The following is a 13,367-nucleotide window of genomic DNA, read 5'->3' as shown; positions in this document are numbered from 1 at the left end:
AACTGTATATACTGAGTATTTTTCCATGGCTCTTGTACATCTACAATCAATATACAGGATGCCATTTTACACATGGAGCTACAAGTTGGTGCTGGATCAGATGTGTGTGCGGACATCATGAGCATTAAATGGTGCAGTTTCACTTTTCTTGCTGGTCTAGTGACCTTAGCCCTTAATGCTTCTTGAGGGCAGCATTTGTATAAACTGCAATGCTTTTAATGTTTGCCACTGCCTGGTCTTTGTGTAGAAAGATGAATGAAGGAATCCTCTGGACACAAGCACTACTGTTTCTATTTTAAATGTGGTGGTCTGCACTGTGTCCTTATTTTGTCCCACATGTCCATTGTTTTGCTACAATATATTTTGTAAGTAGTTGGGTTGCCACAATTTAATGTGTACATTTTAATGCTTTTTACACCAAGGAAGAAGATCCACCTGCAAGCATGTTTTTAATATTCTTTGATTTTGTTTCTTGCTTTTAAGATTTCTTGACCTTTCTTTAACAGGTCTTGAGTAACTGGCTTTTTACTGCAGTGCCCTTGTTTTGAAGCCTCCCTTTTTGTGGGGGCAAAGCGCAATGTGAAAAGTAACTTATCGAGAAGGAGTTTGTTACTATTTAAAGGGGAACTGCAGTTCTCTTTAACTGTTCTATTAACCTTTATCTGTTACTATTTATTAAATATCATTGAGAATTAAACAGAATCATTGAGTTTGAAGACATTTATGAATCGAAATGAAGTGCAAAATCATGAACTTTGTGAAAGTACTCTAAGTTGCCATGTCATAGACTAGCATACAAGTTCCCATGAGCTGTGACATGATACAGCCCTTCCTGCTCACTAAAGTCCATAATTAATGTAATGGGATGTACGAGCAAATACAGGGTGTTCAGCAGGCATTTCACTGCAGAAATGTTCTAACATGATCTGCTTGCAGAGTTAACAAGTCAATAGAATTTGTCGGCAAAACCGTCTCAAAATTGAGAGCAATATTTCTATTAGATCAAAAGCGATGCATTCATAAGCCTGCTTGCGTACAATATCATAGGGCTTCATGTCACCAGATGTTTTGTTGCCTTGTTCTGAATCGCAGAACATGGTGTTCCTTCTACCTGGAAATTTAATCTATTTTGTGATGTAAATTGCATGTTTTACAAGTTACTGTGTACATCTTTTTTTTTTGTTTTGAAACGCAATCATCAATTCTGAGTCTTTCTAACCCTGAAATGTGAAAATAGTGTTGCAGTTCCACTTTAACATAGTACAGTAGGTTAATACTAATTCCAGTGAACATGGTCACTTAAAATTAGTCTCTATCTGTACTAAATGTGTTCTGTAGTGCAGCCCATCTGAAGTAAAAGTTGATGCAGTCTAGCATAAAAGTATGTCACGCTTGAACTTGGTACAGATGAAGCGATTTAATGCCGTATTAAATGGAACACTGGATCCATAAGTTCCAAATGTAGTACCTACTTATTACTTTTAATCAAATTTAGCATTGGTGTGAAATTGTAATTCTAATGCAACTTTTATAGACCAGAACTACATCATGCTCTAGTTATAAAATGTGATATACAGTATGGATATATATACACTTTGAACATTTGGAATAATGTTAAGGACACTTTAAGGATCTTGAATAATTTGAAGTTTGGCTTCGAGTCACTTTTCACCATTTATGAGTGAAATTGAAGGGATAAAAAGGTGGTTTAATCACGAAGAAACTGCGACTAATTGAATAACAGGAGCAGGGTGCTATTTAACAAGTGTTCTTGGTAGTAATTTGGAAATTAATTTGGCTTTGGGATGAGAGATCAATAGGTTAGCTGGCTAATGCTTGTTTGGTCATTGGAAGCAGGTGTGTGTTGTATTAGGAGCGGTGGGGATATGGTGGTGGCCCTTTGAGGAGCCGTTGGGATTGGCCCCTGGTGAATTAGCCACAGCTGTGAGGTCATCATGAGGCTTATACAAGGCAGCCCAGGAGAGTGGGCGTCTGGGCTCTCTTTGTCCAGCAAGAAAAAATATTCTTGAGGTTTTGTATTATTAGGCTGGTGGCTGTTAGTTTTTATAGTTATTACTGTGCGAGGTAAGTGGTTGTGCTGTGCTTTTTTTTTTTAATCAAGAGATGTTTGGGAAATGTTTTCATAGGTGTGTTTTTAAGAGCTTTAAATTCTTGAGAGCATGGGGTGAAGTCCCCATTTGCTTTTGGTTTAGGCAATTTTTAGTTTTCCAACATCTATATATTTAAGTGAAAGTTAAATGGGAGTATGTAATCTAAAGATTATTTTTTTTAGTAATGAGCCCCTTCCTCTATTTGTGGGCTTCTGATGAGTTGTGAAACAAATCATCACAGCTATGACAGCTGCGTTCTGATTTTTAGTGTATGAAGCTCTTGTTGCTAAATACTGTCATCTCTTCTCTAGGGCTCAAACTAGCAACAAGAAAGAGGCTTTATATCCTGACTGAGCAGTTTCACCAGGATGACAGGGAAACACTACTCCCTCTCCTACTCTGTCCAACATGCTGGTGCTTCTGTCTGCTGGATTGTAGGAAGCTGGGCACCTGCAGGAACACGGGGAGGGGACACATTCCACTCGGATAGCACCGCAGGAATTGAACCCAGGGTCATGGCACTGTGAGGCAGCAGACATGGTTTAGGGACATTGTATTGAAAGCTCATACTGTATACTTATATGCTTTCTTCGAGGCTGACATTACCGATAGTTTGTGCCGTCTTCCTTTCAGTCTGCAGGGTGTGCATCTTTTTCCTCAGCTTCCTGCACGAGGAATCAGTTTCTCCTGCCCTGGTTTCACTCCTCTTTATTTCACAATCTTCTGCAGCTTCTGGAGGCTGACATTTTAGGTTTTTCTGAAAAATTGCTGACTAGGGTCTGGAAAGACGTACACAGTGTATTTCCATACATATAATCTTAAGCGATTTAGTTTTCTGCACTGAGTGTATTTGGGCTGGAAACAATCTAATGCAGCCGTCTGTATCAGACTTGTGCTGGTGTTGTAAAGAGGGGAGCTGTCTGTTTTCATGTAGGATTTGGAAATGATCCCGGTTAGTGCAATATAGGTTTATGGTATTAAAAACTTTCATGTTTAAGTGCAGTGGTCACCTCTTAGAATCCCAAGAGTTTTTGAACTCTTTAAATAGTTTCCAGGAAAAAAAAATCAAGAAAAGGATAATTACTTGAATTTGTGCAAAAAGTAGAAAAATAAAAAGCTTGACAACCTGATGAACTGTTTTCCTGTTTTCTAATGGCTTCATCCAATTTGTGATTCATTATCTCGTGCGGCTGGTATAAGAGATTTTCTGAAATAAACTTCATTCTTGACTAAAGCCAAGTTTTTCTTTAATGTGTTTTTTTTTCACATGATTATTTGCATGTGAATGAAAAAATGAAGGACAATCCCTGTGTAGGAGTGAGATCTTTAAAAATAAAATGATATTGTAATGTCGGTTACATCATGAGGTGACATTTGTACACCAGTCTAATGAGGCTCAATTAGTTGTGTTGAGAAGCTCGGTTTAGGCTGCAAATTCAAACATCTCCAGAGGCCTACAGAGCACTTAGTGTTCTGGGACATGTCCTTCTCTACTGGACTTTACTTTCTGTACTTAATGGTTTTTCAGTTTAACTTAACATTTGTTGAAATGTAACTAGTTTTCAAAGCCTTGTAGCATATTCTCCTCATGATGTATTTCTCTTACTGTCCCTCCTGTCAGCACATCCAGCTCCCTGCTGGTCCTTGCTCTCACTTTGGCAGGAGAATGCGGAGATTCCCAGTAGAGTCAGAGCCTGGCTCTGTGGCTTACAGGGTAAATTGGTTTTGACCTGTAGCCTGACCTCACCCTTGGGCTCCTTCACTGTGGCTGCAGCACTGACATCCCTGCTGCTGATCTCCTGGAAACTGCAACACGCACAGCTCCTCCCTTTCCTGTTCTATAGGTGTCTAGACCTTCATCTTCTGCATCTCCGTATCATCGCTGATGTTCGGGGTCACTTCAACTAAACTTGAAAGCTGAGGATCCATAGCTGTGAGCTCCAGCAACACCTCAGTGTCTTCTGCACTCCTTCTGCGATGGATCACATAATTAGAATTAGGAGGCCTTTACTGCTCTTCTTATAGTGTGAAAATATTCTGGCTTAGCCTGACTTTACTTTATTTTTAAATTACATATTGAATCTGAAACTGTAATTTCCTACCTTCCTCTGTTGCCCTGTACTGTTCACACACTGACTGGTTTCTTAGTGCAACATTAGTTTCTCTTCCATTGCAAACGCACACCTGTTCCCATCTCTCTCAGTCTAGTCTTCATCTTCACCAGTGTCTGCTCCTCTCTCCTGTATCTGTCCTTCCTGCTGGTGTCTAGCTCCGGCTCCACCTGTATGTGCTGACTTGCCCTGCTGTTTCTCTATTTCCCTGTGGCTCTGCTGTGTCTCTTTAGAACTGACTGCATCTCCCCTGTCCTCTCTCTGCACCTCTCTCACTCTCTCCTTTATTACCCCAGCTTTGCCTTTTACACTCAGTATTTAAGGTTTGCTTTTCAGTGTTAAAGTAGAACATCAGTCTGGCTCATATCCTCCCCGGCTCTAGGTCAGCTCTGCACAGTTTCTCCTGTTTCCTACAGCAGCTTCTCTCAATGACACAACGTGCCTGAATGATCAAGCACTTATGCCTCAGTGTGTTTTCAGATCCTTTTGGCTGCCTGATTGTGTTCCATCTGAAAAGAAACAATAATGCTCCTATCAAGATGGCACAGCCCAGTCTTGATGGAGTTTTTAATTGTGCTGCTTTGTAGCCTGAGTCCTGCAGAACTAAGTAGAACAGTACAGGGGGAGGAATAACTCTGAGGAATAACTTTTAATTTTTGTCCTGTTGAAACAAGATTGTCTCCTTGTGCCACTGTGAAATCACTTAATCTGTCTTGGGTGGTGCAGACCTATTTCTTTAATGCTGAGCCACTCAAATCGTATTCCCAGTCAGCGCTGGAGAGGCATGAGATAGGTATCCTTGTAAATTATGGAATTAGAATAAGGAACCTAATTCAAATTTACAACAGAAATTCCTGATGCGCAATAAGAAAATTGTTTATTCCATTATCAACTCAAATGCATTCGGAAAACCCTCCCTGAATCTCGCCAGCTCCACTGTTCCTGTATTGAATGTCATGATTCCTCCTCTCCCTTTCGCTGGAGAGACACATCCTCGACCACCTAGGACTGTTTTGGATCCAAAAACATGACATTATTCTCTTACTCCATAAAAAGTGTTGTCCAAAGCTGTCATTTTCAAACCAAACCCCATTATATATCAGTAGAACTCTTTTTTGTTTTTGGCATGCGATTGAAATGGACTCGGCACACAAGAGTTCAGCCCCAGAGCCCGGACTGGGTGGAGAAACAGTTGGCAGCAGGAGTTACAGTGGTCAGACTGTGTGAGAGCAGGTCTCTACCGGATTTGCACAGAGAGACGTGTATCTTCTGCAGCTGGTGTAGGCTCTAAATGTCAATTCCTGTCTGACCGTGTCATGACCAAAAGCTCAGATGGCGACAATATCTGTGCACTTTGCAGGGGTGTGTATTTTGACTGAGCTAAAACATTTTATCTTGTGCAATTTTACAACAGAAACAAAAAAAACTGAAAACCCTTTTATTTAACTACATTATAAGTATACCAAAAGTGTGAGCAAATGAAGGAAAACATGAATTCTACATAATTTCACAGGAAACATAAACAACTGCAGTGATGATAATTCACTCCACCTGCTGTCCATGGGCATCTCTGCTCAAATTAGCTTTTTTTTCCTAAAAGCACTCTGTGACCCAGAGATCATTCAGTTTTTAATGCTTTTCATTTTAACATACCACCTGTTAATATTTCCTCTTAGATGAGAATATTCCCATCGCCGTGTCTTTATGACTCTTCTCTTATTCACTGCTCTTGTCCGTAACCTGGTGTGAAAGCTCTCTGTGTCAAAATCAACGTCTTGCCTCTCTGTCTTGTGTTTCAGGTCTCCTCTGGCTGCTGACCCTGCCGTCAGGACAGAACACATCCCGCACTGACCAGACTGCTGGGACTGGAGTGGATATCTTTACTGTACGTGACAGTAAAGAGCTTGGGCAATACATCTAATGTGATCTCTGTATGTTTCCCGGGGAGCAGAGATGATAAGGTCTGTGTCCGTTCTCGAGTCTTTGCGAGAGGCCTGTTTAGTCCCTCACTGAAATGATTTTAGGTGCCTGTGAGTCGTGCCCACTGACAAATGAAATAGTACAGCATAATGAGACTTTCGGCAAAGATCTCATTAGCCCTTTCTGTGAATTGGTGTCTGCAAGAGATCTTCCATCTCTTTAAAAGTTGCACAGCTTTGACGTCTAGATTAGAAATGACACCAAACGCACGTCCAGCAAAGTCCAGCAACGTCCTATGTAGTGCACATCACAATCAGCATGAAAAATAGTTTCGGGGTATTCAAGTACAGGATAAAGAGATTATAGGTGTTACCATTTGGCTGATGACACAACTATCTCTCTGAGAAAGCACACAGAGGTGGACAAAGCAATTAAGTGCTTGCAAGTATTTTCCTCTGTATCTGGTCTTTCTTTACATATCAGAAAAGTGAATTGATGGAGTTTCTGCTCCATATGTAATTTCCCTGTAAAAGATGTGATTAAATATCTTGGTATTAAGATTTTCTAAAATCCAAAAAGAGATGTGATTCGACGTTCCTTACTTACCATAGTAAAATATATATATAAAAAAACTTTATTCATGGTTGTTATTTGTCAAACACAGGCAGAAGGAGGCCTAAATGCTTCAGGTTGTACAGCATCTAATACTATTTTTAAGATAAAAGAATTATTAACAAAATTAAGCAAAGTATGTGGGGTATATTTTTTCCCTAATGTGATCTTTCAGGAAGTAGAGGGTATACAGTTTTTACTTGAATGTAATTTGGTATACTATAATCTGGATGAACATATTAACTGATGTGGCTGATGAAATGTAGAATTAAGCAGATTTTGGGAATACATATAATGTTTCTGTTAAGTCTTAATGCTATTAAGAATTTGTAACAGTAGTCCATCAGAAACTATGGAAGAATTTACAACCTTTATTAGACTACAAGGAAACGGATTTAGTTATACTTGTACTAATAGATATTTAAGATCCCTCTTGCAATCTCACAATATCTTGTCAAACTATTTTGGAGCACCTCTTTGGGGAAACTAAATGACTGGAATAAAACATTACTGTTGTCAAACAAATATTGTATGAATAATAAGGTTAAGGAGGCGTCGTTACAAAATTGTACATTAAATTGACCTGGTAAAGATACATAGTGTGCTGTGCATAAATTTAAACGTAATATAGATCATAACTGTCTTTTTCAAAGCAGCCCAGAAACTATAAGTTTATTTTTGGTTTGTCCTGTTGTTTAAACTCTGAATTGATCGGCAAAATTGTTTAAAGAAGGTTTCTAATACTGACATTGCTGGTAGAGAAATAGATGTTATTTTACTCCTCAATACTGCTGAAACAAATATAAAATGTATCATCATCATTTATCATTGACTTATTCATTATAGGTCTCGTTATTGTATACATAAATAACCTAAATATAATAAATGAAATAATTTTACCGTATCTCGTAGTAGCAGATTATCTCCTAATTACGAGATTCTACTTCTCACCTAATTTATGTGGTTGAGCAGGGCAAACACGTTCTTGTTTGAGGATCCGTGTGAATCATCGCACAATATAACAGGTAGCTCATAATCTGAAATGATCGTCGCTATCTCCTCATTACGATATAATTTTCGAAGTTTTATTTTTCCTTGGTAGAAGTAATGCTCTTCCAAATGGAAGAGACTTGCATCTGAAACACATGAGGGCACGTCTCCAAACTATTTCTAAATGTCACAACATGAAAGCTGTGCGTACCTTATCTTTATTTGCCTGTATAATGTACCCCGGTGATCTGTAATGTACTCTTGTGTGCATTGAATAGCATTTTTATTATTGCAATATAAATGTTAAAGAAGAGAAAACATAATGAGGTCGAATTGATCAGCAGCGTGAGCCGACTCGCCGGTGAACACACTCTCCAGCGGTGTCTGGAGTTCACTAATAACTCTCTGCCCTGAAAGACAGGTTTCCAGGAGTCCGCAGTGCTCGACGAGCAGAGAGCGGAACCACAGCACCCTGGGTAGCTTTGATCCAATCGATGGAGGAGTCGCGTTGTTTATATTTTGGCCGCGGCTTTCGCCCAATGAGCGCGAAGATCAAAGAAGTCAAGAGAGTGACGCAGGATCTGTCCAATCACCGCCGTTGGCTGGAGGTAGGCGTGACTACCTTATACCTTGGGTAAGTGACACGGCTTCTGGCCAAACACCATGGAGTTCCCGCTACTTTGAAATTTCTTTTTTTACTTCCTGCTACATCCAGGAAATTAACACCCTTACGTGAGTGACACGGCTATTTGCCAATCACCGCGGACTTCCGTGTTCCTCCATGGAAATACCGCCCTCATCTTGAGTGACTCGGCTCTGAACCAATCACCGCGGATTTCCGTGTACCGTAGCGAAGTTACCGCCCTCACCTTGAGTGAAGCGGCACTAGGCCAATCACCACGGATTTACCAGTCTCAGCTGAGCGTCGAAGCCTTTGTCCAATCAGCTCCGAGATTTCATCAGGGGGCGGGAGGGATACGGCTCTCGTCCAATCACAATTTCAATTCCGGGACTTTACTGAATTACGGCGAGAGGTGACACTTCCGAGAAATGTCCACTGGGCGGCGACAGAGATACACGAGTCTATGGCGGTGAGTCCTAAAGCGCTCTTGTTGTGCAGATAATTGACTTAATTATTATACATGCACGTTATTATATATATATGAAGTGAAATGATCTGGGAAGAGTCCTGTTAGAACATTTTAAATAGATGTAAAAGTGTATTTACAGACTATATCAGCCCTTATCTTTATTAACCTGGTTTAATCTTTTTTAATATATTATACTATGTACCCTGATGACATTATTGATTTGCTATCATTAATTTCCCTTTGGGATCAATCATGTCTTATCTATCTATACTCTTGTTGTATTGTATCTATTTTTATTGCTACAATACAAAAGTTAAAAAAGAACTGCACTTCCGAGAAATGTCCACTGGGCGGCGACAGAGATACACGAGTCTAAGGCGGCGAGTCTTCAAGCGCCTCCATACAGACCTTCGTTGTGCAGAGATCGAAAATCAAGACAGATGATAACTGTGACTTTTGTAACAGCAACTCTAAAAGCTAATGTAAAGAACGAAACTAATATTGACATTACTTTTAAAGATGTAAAATAATGCTACATTTAAACCAATTGAAAGTAATATGAAAATATTGTTTGTATTTTTTTAAAAATATGATACTTGCACGATATAATAATTAACGAAATGGTGTGGGAAGAGAACCATGTTTGAACAGTTTCAAACAAATGTAAATGCGTCTGTACAGACAATTTGAAACATGTACTGACCTTATCTGCTTTTTTTTACTATTAAACAAGATTACTTGTTTAATCTTTTTGCATAATATGCACATGTATTATTGTATGTACCCCTGACAATACTCTGTGTTATATGTATTCTTGTTTTTATTGCATTGTTGTTATAATTAAATATAAAAAAGACGCAAATCGTTTACGTCAAAAGGAAGTGGCCCACAGGGCTTATGGGAAATGTAGTCTCTCTAGTGCTCTGGACTGCGCTGTCCACGTGTTGCGCAGATTTGATTGAACGTCGGAAATAAATATACAATTTCAGCGTATTTATCATGTCACGGATTTCTATGTCTCTCTTACAAGACGGACTCGGCAGGAGCTGTTTCTTGCTCTCCGGAGTGAAGCTGCTCTGGGAAGAGACGAACAAATCTTCAGACTCTTTGTAAATGAGACATCATGACAGCTGTGTCGACCTGCTCTTTATTGACCTGTTGAACCGGTTTGTGTAAAGAGCAGGAGTATTGTGTACTCTAGCGTGTCTTCAGCGCTCGTCCTGCCTGGTTTATCGACCCAGCAAAGAAAAAAAACCCACTGCCGTCGTGTCTGTGGGTTTCTTAGCTCCCCTGTCTAGTTTGAAAACTTTTCTCCTGTGTTTATTTTACTTTGTTAAATAAAATGTGGTTGCCACAGGAGCCGTACTACAGAAATTGTTGCAGGAGCAGGTCTGACTTCCAGCAGGTAAACAGCCGGCTTTTTAAATCTAATTGGCGAGGAAACAGGAGCTGTAGTTCAAAACTCGTTGTCAGGAGCATCTTTGCGGATATTACATGAGTGAGGAAGAACCGTTGAGAAGCGGAGCCAGTCGTGTGTCGCAGGTTGTGGGACAGGACTGTCAGGGAAACACGCAGCTGGTGGAGAAATATCAGCTCTGGACACCAGACTCACACCGCTGGGCTCACTGCACCATGAGTGAGTCCGTCGGCGCCTCTTCCTGCTGGGGTGTGTTACTGCAGGAGTGAGGAGTCTCCGGTCTCCGATCACGTCATGATCTGCAAGTGGAGGTGAAAAGGTGAGAGACGGCGGCGCAGTGGGTGGCAGCACTGGGACCCTGGGTTTGGTGTCCTGGGGTGCTGTCTGTGTGGAGTTTGCATGCTCTGCCCCTGTTCTCATGGGTCTGGTTCCTGGGGTGCTGTCTGTGTGGAGTTTGCATGCTCTGCCCCGGTTCTCGTGGGTCTGGTTTCCTGGGGTGCTGTCTGTGTGGAGTTTGCATGCTCTGCCCCTGTTCTCATAGGTCTGGTGTCCTGGGGTGCTGTCTGTGTGGAGCTTGCATGTTCTGCTCATGTTCTCATGGGTCCGGTTTCCTGGGGTGCTGTCTGTGTGGAGTTTGCATGCTCTGCCCCTGTTCTCATGGGTCTGGTTTCCTGCGGTGCTGTCTGTGTGGAGCTTGCATGCTCTGCCTGGGTTCTCATGGGTCCTGTTCCTGGGGTGCTGTCTGTGTGGAGTTTGCATGCTCTGCCCCTGTTCTCGTGGGTCTGGTTTCCTGGGGTGCTGTCTGTCTGGAGCCGACTAAAGCAGTGACCTTCTTCCTCTACAGATTTTTTTTCTTATTCGGGTGGGATCATCTGCAAACGTAATTCCTTTCACACAGTCAGCAGTAGATACACTGTTGTTAGCATAGGAGGAGTACAGAAGAGGTGACAGCAGTGCTGGGGACCCTGGTATCTCTTCCACTGAGGACCCTCTGGCACAACCAGAGGTGTGAAATTGCCTCCATTCTTTGTAAAATTACAGGTTTCTCTGGACTGCAGTCCCCTCGCACTTCGCTTTGGATGTGCAGTGCTGTTCTCTACAACAGAAGACCCTTTGTTTGGAAGGAATGGGAAGCTAAAGGCAGAGTCACAATCTCTGATACATCTAATTAAAACAGTAAGTTCTTTAAAACAACTAAAAAAATTCTCATCAAATAAAAACGAATTTGCAAGTCAAAGTGCACCACTAAAACCCCCCAGGAAAACAAAATCCCCACCTTATCGTATCACAGTCGAGGAGAAAGCCAGGGCCCAGGCGCTGCGAGGCTGCAATGCCAACCAGTCCGTCACTCCAGGTGTCGCTACACACGAGTAAAAACCTTTCCTGTTCATCACCTGTCAGGTTTCAAGTCATAGGAGAAGGACGGGCGTCTTCAGGCTAGTCTCTGCAGCTGAGGCTCTGAGGAGCTCTTGACAGACACGAGTGGAGCTTCGCTTTCAACACCATTGTGGTCAGTAAAGGTTTAATATTCTTAAACACCGAGAGCTGGAGTTTCTCTGAACATTATCTGATCCCAGCAGCTATGTTTCATTCACACCCGATCTTACAACACACATTAACAGTGCAAGTTAACATGACCTTAAAAATACGTATCGTATTACATAATATATTTGTAAAGCAACCTGAAGGCGCTGATTTCACAGGCGTCTCCCTGATGTGCTGTAGAGTGGGACTGCTGGACGATGGACGGACGAGTCACCCCTTCCTGCAGATGCCGTACTTTGACACCAGAAGGTGAAAACATTTGTAGAAAAGTCATTTTCAGATGCGTTGTGTTTTCTTGAGATTCAAAGCTATCTGGAAGAGGCAGGTTATTTGCGATTTTAAATGAACTGATAGATGACCAAACCGCACTGTAATCCCACACCTGATAGTGTTTTCAATTACAGCATGGTAAAAGAGTTTAATTAATTTCTGTTGAACCTCAAGCACTCTTAGTCTTCGCAGGAAATATAAGCGCTGTTGACCTTTGGAGCAAACACTCTCAACATGAGTAGTCCAGCACAGGTTATTGCCTATGTGTACACCTAAGTACTTATATGAATTGACCTGAGTGATAAATTTGTTGTGGATTACTACATGCGTGTGATCACCAACTGCTCTGGGATTAAAAATTATTTCTTTTGTTTTTTTAACTTTGAGAATTAGACTATTGTTGTCACACCATTGCAGAAACCTTTGGATTTCTGACATGTATACAGTTGAGCTGCTACCTCTATGCATTAACTGGCGATGCTGTTCAGAACAGCTGTATTGTCTGAGAATTTGAAAATGAAGTTGCTTTGACTACTGCTTGTACAATCATTTGTATAAAGTGTGAACAGAACTGGAGAGCTCACACAGCCCTGAGGGGCACCTGTGCTCATAGATCATGACGCGGAAAGAGTTCTGTTGAGCCTGACATACTGTGTACGATTTGTTAAAAATGAATGGTACCATCTCATAATGTTATGGTTAACAGAGTTAGTGTGTGTTGTGTGTATTGTCTGTTTAGGATTCAGTAGCATTCCAGTTGGGAGGATGTTTTTACAGAACTCTGTGCGCGGAGTATCTACGGGCTGTTTGTCTCATTTAGTGTAATCTAGCTCAGTGAAGGGATCCCACACTTCCCTGCTGCATAGGGCAAAGGGTTCGATTGCACTTTTTAATATTCAGAGCCAATTGTATTTGGGGGACTGATGTTGTAGAGCCTCTTTTTACTGGCATGGAAAGCCCTGTGTGCCTGCTCCTTCAGTGACTTCACTGCCAGGAAAACTCCCAGATGAACTGATTGTCAGTCAGAGGTATGTGTAGCTGGTTGTGTTTCAAAGTGTTGTTCTTCAGTGTGAAGTTGTAACTGTTTCCCTGAGATCTGGATCTCTTCTGGAAAACCAAGACTCTGGAGTCTCTGGTCGCGTCATTATCTGCAGGTCTGACAGTCCTGCTCCAGCAGTGCCAGGCTCTGCTGTTCTTGGTCCAGATGGGCTGGCAGTGTCCAGGTCTGACAGTCCTGCTCCAGCAGTGCCAGGCTCTGCTGTTCTTGGTCCAGATGGGCTGGCAGTGCCCAGGTCTGACA

Source organism: Atractosteus spatula, chromosome 8 (assembly GCF_055471065.1).
Source record: "Atractosteus spatula isolate fAtrSpa1 chromosome 8, fAtrSpa1.hap1, whole genome shotgun sequence".
NCBI classification, from domain to species: Eukaryota; Metazoa; Chordata; class Actinopteri; order Semionotiformes; family Lepisosteidae; genus Atractosteus; species Atractosteus spatula.
Note: the sequence above shows the minus strand (reverse complement) of the source record.